This window comes from Vanacampus margaritifer, chromosome 2, assembly GCF_051991255.1.
Source record: "Vanacampus margaritifer isolate UIUO_Vmar chromosome 2, RoL_Vmar_1.0, whole genome shotgun sequence".
Taxonomy (NCBI): Eukaryota; Metazoa; Chordata; class Actinopteri; order Syngnathiformes; family Syngnathidae; genus Vanacampus; species Vanacampus margaritifer.
Window position 1 is genome coordinate 35743602 of NC_135433.1, and position 6423 is coordinate 35750024.

Sequence of the window (6423 nt, forward strand, 5' to 3'; positions counted from 1 at the left end):
CTTTACGAGTTAACTCACGATTAGTCACAAATTTTATATCTGTTATAAATGTCCAATTTAAAAAAAGCTAGGTTTTCATACTCCTGTTAACAAATGTGGAAAAAATGTTAAACTAATAGAAAAAGTTTTTTAAAAAAAATTGACGTCTATAACCGTCAATGGCAGTGAATTAGTTAAAAACATCTAAAACTATTAAGTAGTTCCTTAATGAAAGGTATGTGAGAAAAGCGACGTTTTTAACCCGGATTTAAAAGCATTCACACTCGGGACTGACTTTTTGCCATTTTGTATGCAGCATAGCAGCTAAATGCAGCTTCACCATGTTTGCTTTGAACTTTGGGCTCCACTGGCGCAAGTCTGCAGACATCAGAGCCCTACTGCGTTTGTATTCAATCAGCATTTCTTTAATGTATTCGGGCCCCAAACCATTCAGTGATTTATAGACCAGTAGCAGAATTTTAAAGGGTGAGTGATCATTTCCATAATGGAATTATATTTTTGTTTCATCATTTGAGATCTGGAGCGAGAGAATCTTCCCTCATTTTTTGAGACCGTGGTTTATTACTGTTACACACGCCTCGAAAACTCAATCGTTTTACTTTTTCGCCCTCTTTGTGGTCTTCGACTGTCCTCCTGGACCTCCGGTTTTCTTGCTCCCCAGCCACTCCACTCTCCGTTAGCGGCCCTCGGAAAATGTCAGGCCCAGGAACTGGGTTGGAAAATGGGGAATGCGGCCAAATCCTAAGTAGAAACAGGAATAACAACGATCGACCCGTTGCACAGCAGGAAAACATATCTCGGTTGTATGCTTGCGTGTGTGTGCGCGCGCGCGCATGCGTGCGGATGTGCGTTCCCCTGTTTCTATAGGATCAAATCGTGGAGTTTTTTTCTTCTTCTTTATGAAGTAATTAATACAATACTCAGCATTTGTACTGTATGTGCATTCAACCGGTTACACGGTGATTATTGCCTCCCATCATGAACCAATAAAAGTTCAAACAGCGAGTTTAGGCGTCACCAGACTTCAAAATGACCCAAAACGTCCACATAGGCGTCGCCATAAATGTGAATGGCAGTGTGGTGTGTAAGCAAATCTATCATGTGTTATGACAGCAATACAACTTTAATGCAGAAACAATCATCAGTTATTTTCTTAATTCCCCGCCCGCACCACTCTTTAAAAAAAAGAAAAAGAAAAGAGGGCGCCCAGTTGTCTCTACTTTGCTGCAGTGTTTTGAAGAGTCAGGGCTGGGGGCGAGTGGGGGAGGTGGGCAAGTCACGAGGCTGTTTGCAGGATGGAGGGGGGGGGGGGGGGGTTAAGTCACATTTGGAGACCAGAAACTGTGCAGAATTCCATGAGCTACATCTGGATTTGCAACTGCATCACAAAAAGTGTTACGCCTGCAACGCGCTGATGCGGATGTCATTAATTAGGTCGAAGTGGCCAACAATTATTACTTGTATACTTTGTGTCTTGATTCACAAACGAGAAAAGTAGCAGCGGCTCTCGAGTGTGTTTTCTGTTTTTGCTGATTCTGCAAAGTGAAGACAAGAATCAGCACAACTCTTTGCAGTTTCTTTTTATTTTCCGATTGTGTAACTGGAGAGTTTTTTTCTCTCTCTAGGAAAACGAGTCGCTTTTCCGACAGAGATAAAACTAAAAAAAATGTTGAGAGATCATACTCTGCCCATCTGGAAAGTCACAAGGTGGCCCCGTGTCATGTCACAAACCTCATTAATAACTCTTTTTAAGAGTTTTTCCTCCTTGCAGGACAATTCCTGTTTCAGTTTAATGTCTTTGGCCTGCCGACTAATGAGTGGAAATTTCCCATTGGAGGAGGTTCTGCTCTGGTCCATTGTGCCTCATATAAATGGCCAAACGTGGAAATGGCAGCACGAAGCTCACAGAGAGAAGCCTGGGTAACTTCCCCATTAAAATGAGAATGACTGTTGAACTCTGCCTGTCAACAAGGACGTCAGTCGGGTGAGGTAGTTTGAAAGGATACTGGCGAGTTGCCTCGTAGGCTACACATGGATTTCATTTGCATCTGTTTAGGGTCTGCCACATCCTGCTACGTGCACCATGACCACAAACACGAACACGGGGTTTGCTATCATTGTCCTTAATGTTTTTTTTTTTTATTAGAGTAAAGTTTAAATCAGACCAAAATTTACATAATACATTAGGGGTGTGGCAAAAAATCAATTCTCATAAGAATCACGATTCTCATTTAGTACGATTCAGAATCCATTTTAAATGTCCAAAAATCGATTTTATTTAAATCATTTTATACTGTCTTCCCTTTGTTTGTGTGTGCCTTTATTTGGAGCGCTGTTCATGTTGTACCCGGTTTGGCCATTGAGGGGCAGTGTGGTTCCACGCGCTATAATACACTGTTATGTTGTAGCCACATTAGAGAGTAGAAGGAAAAAGTCACAATCAAGTTATTCCAATAAAAGTTGTTTTTTTTCCAGCGTGGAGCCGTTCTTTTGAGTGATAAAAGTGCCGCGAGTAGCGCGCTAATTAGCATTAGCAAGTCAGACTGGAGTAGATCATTACGATTCCTTGAACATCTATAAATTGAAGCAAAAATCATTGTCAATCAAATCATTTTTAATCAAAAATCGCTCTTAATCGAAAATCGATTCTGAATCGAATCGCACAACCGATTGGTCACGCAAGCCATCAATTCTTAAATAAATATTTGAAACAAAACGGGTCCTTGCCGCAAGAAATCGTGTAAGAGGAGGGGAGCAGAGAGGTTAGAGGAAAGATGGAGGAGGGAAAAAAAAAAACACCACAGCGGGTCGCGAAACCGCACGCTGCTGATTTCAGGGCGAGTGCACTACCCACTACACCATCCATACTTTAAATGCTCCTTTATTTGTACTTTAAGGATTATTAGACAATGGATATTAAGACAGCCAATTGTTATTTCATTGCACTTTGGCATTGCAAATGTGAAGAATAATTATTGATTGCTTTGAATTCATTTGGACAGAATGTTTATTGATAAAGGCTACTTTTGTCATGACCCCATGGAGGGAGGTCTCACAGAGAGTGGGCGTGGCGTTTAGTCCGCAGAGGCGATGCGGGGGTGGAGCCGCATCAATGACGTCACACCACGCTAACAGCTCGTTTTTTCAGGTTTGGAGAGCAGAATAACCTAGAATTTCTCATACAGGGGGGAATGGAGGAAAACACAACTTTTGGTCATGGTTTGGGTGAGGAATTCGCATTTTAACGTGGCTAAAAGCTCCAAAACGTTGATTTTTCATGTTGCAGTGCCAGCAGTTGAGAAGTGGAGCTGACATTGAAATGGGGTCCCCGCAGTGGCAGGTGATCTTAGCCACAAAAGCTCTTGTACGACAACTACATTTCAAGTAGTCATGTGCAAGAATTTAAAACGTCATGGTGAGTATTCCGTGTGGCTCATATGGATGATTTATGTCATGGTTTACCATAGAAGCTGCTCTCAACAGTGCACTTTCACTCACCGCCGGCCGCTCCGAGATGAATCTTAAGAGTGAAAAGTCAAAAGGAGATTTTGTGTTGGGTGTGGCGTAGTGGGCGCTGACTCGCAGAGGGAGGCAAAAAAAAAAACGCAGGTGCAAGGAAGTTGAGCAATCAACATTGGACTTTTTCTTTCCCCAAAACCGTCTGCCTCATGCGGCCTGGTTTTTTCCCCCGGAGCCCGGCAGGAAAACACCTCTGACATGACATGCTGATTCAGGCTCTCCTCTTCCTGGTTGTGCTCCAAGGCTGACTGGCCTCATGCTGACCCACAAGGAAACCCCCTCCCAATGGGAACGAGTCAAGATAGTGGACTCATTTCATGTCTGAGCCCTTTTTGTCCTCACTCTGATCATGAGGTATCCTACAACCTGGTGCGCGTTTTTTTTTTCTTCCCCACAACACTTCGTTTGCTGCCGCATCTGGTTTCCATAAGTGCAAAGATGTCATCACAAAGAAAGCAGCGGAAGGGTTTGTATGAAGGCGAAATCGGCTTTAATTTGAGTGTTCCCTTCCAGCTTTGCCTCACGATGAGAGCGAATCTATAAAGAAAGAAAATAAAAAATAAAAATAAAATAAAAATAGAGGGAATCTATAAGATGCGTCCCAAGGCGCGGCCCCCGAGCTCACAGAGAAAGAATCCTGAGGAAAGTCAACGAGACGTGCCGAGATCAGAGAGGCCGCGTGAGAGGTTGTCTTTGAAAGAGGATCTTAGTGGGTCTGTGTGTTGAGCGCTGGACACAAAGACCGATGCGGTTTCACCGCGTGGGAGGGGGGCTGCTTACAGGGCGAAACAATATTGCTTTCACGGCATACTTCTTACCCAGAGTGGTCTTGCTCAGCTAACTGGTCTCTAGACCGTTGACCCCAAATGTGGACCAGATGCAGGTGGTCCGTTGAGGTCTTCCTGCTGCTATTATGGGTTCTGAAAAGAAACAGGAAAAACAAGCAAGTTCATTGCATCAGGTTCGAGGGTTGGGGCAGAGTCCAGTGGCGCAACATGAGTTGCTAACTCTTGCACCTGCAGATCTTTGAGTCTTTTGGACACTTCGCGTAATGAATTTTTAAGATTAATGATAGCAGTTACAAACTGTTGTCATTATTTTTGTTTGTGGTGAGTGCCTTGGGGGGCAGGTGCTCAAGCCCAAATAAAGGGCAGTTTTGGTGTCTGTTTTCTTTGTTGTTCTTGTAAATGCTATTTAAATACATCCAGTTGAGTGAAATTTAGCTAAATGCCAAAAGTAGATGAGTAAAGTGCTCTAATGGTGATCAAGCAGACACTGTTATAAAACAGGCAAGAACCATATATGGGCATGACCATGAGCTCATTGCCAGGACATGGACACTATTGTCATGTATTGAGAAACCCAAATAGAGACAAAATTGATGGCTAGCTCATTACAGGGAAATCAACTTACAGCTGTATTCCAGTTCCTGACAAATAAAAAAATAAAAAAACAACAACTGCTATCTTCCAGACAGAACTCTCATGCAGGGGTGTGGATTTTTGATAAATACTTAAATTTCCATAATCAATAATACTTAATTTAAATAATGATAATAATAACAACAACAATAATAAATTTTAAGAAAAGACTGTTTCTTTGAAAGTGAGCAAATTCAGGAATTCAGCAGAAGGAATCAAATAATTATTTCCAAAACTTTTCAATGACACAAACGGGATGGTACACTGATTCTCAATCTTTTTTTTATACATCATACAGGGATCCCTCGCAGGGGGAAAAAATAGGTAGGCATAATACTATTACTTTAAAAAATAATAATTCAGAAGTTGTAACGTTATGAGAATCGAGTCATTGGTGAATTTGTTGAAATATACAACAAAAAATATACGACTTTATTTTTAATTTACGCCTTTAATCTCGGTTAAAAAAAAAAGATTAGCCTATATTTACAAGAAATAGGCCTACAGCTTAATTGTTCTGTAAAAAAGAAAGAATAAGGAATTACAGTAATGCAGGAATGTCATATTAATGTGATCACTGCATGTCATATCAGAGGTGTTAATTGAACCAAATGCTGCTCGAACCCAATTTTTTCAAATGTCCAAAAGCGATTCAGCTATTAGACAAACTAAAGTAAGTGACTACATTTCCGGAATCCTCCCTTATAAAAATGATGAACGTGTTTTTTTCCCCCTATTTAAAGCAAACGATTAACCAATCGTTTTGGCGGTTCCGCCTTCCCTTTTCATTCAACGGACTATTCCATCTTGCTACATGTGCAGACTGGTGGCAAAGAAAACTTGATGATCTCCATACTTGAAAGACATCTGAACTGCCCTAGTTGTCTGCCAGATAAGATGGCAGAGGATTCACCAGTCCAGACGCGTGGACTTGCATCAGGGCACAAAAATGTCATGCTCAGCGACCAATGGGCTGTAATTACACAGGAGCTCAGCTGTGGTCTGCAGGATGAACGTCAGGAGCAGAAAAATGGAGCAGAGGACAAAAGGGGCAAAGGCAAACTCGTGATTTACACACAAGAAAACGGTGGGGAGGAAATGAACATATCAAATATACGAGTATTTAGAAGACCATCAGCCATCTTTGATTTGGCAACCGAATGCAGCGTGTGTCGTTATTTGGATTTGCTCACCATCGCTCATACGACAGCGCTGTGTGTATAGGAGGGGGTAATAATATTGTGGTGAACGCCATCTTGTGGACGATTCGTGTAACAGCATCAGACTACTGTTAACAACTTTCTTAACCACTAGTGGCGTTACAACTTAGAAATTATTCGTATTATTAAGTATGGCAATAAATTATTTGGGCAAACTTGTTTATCGCATACTAACTCCTCTATTTGGGAAAACTGTTGAGTCACTTTTGAGAAAATGGCGCCACAACCTCGAATTGGGAGAAAGAAAATATAGGCAGGCCCAA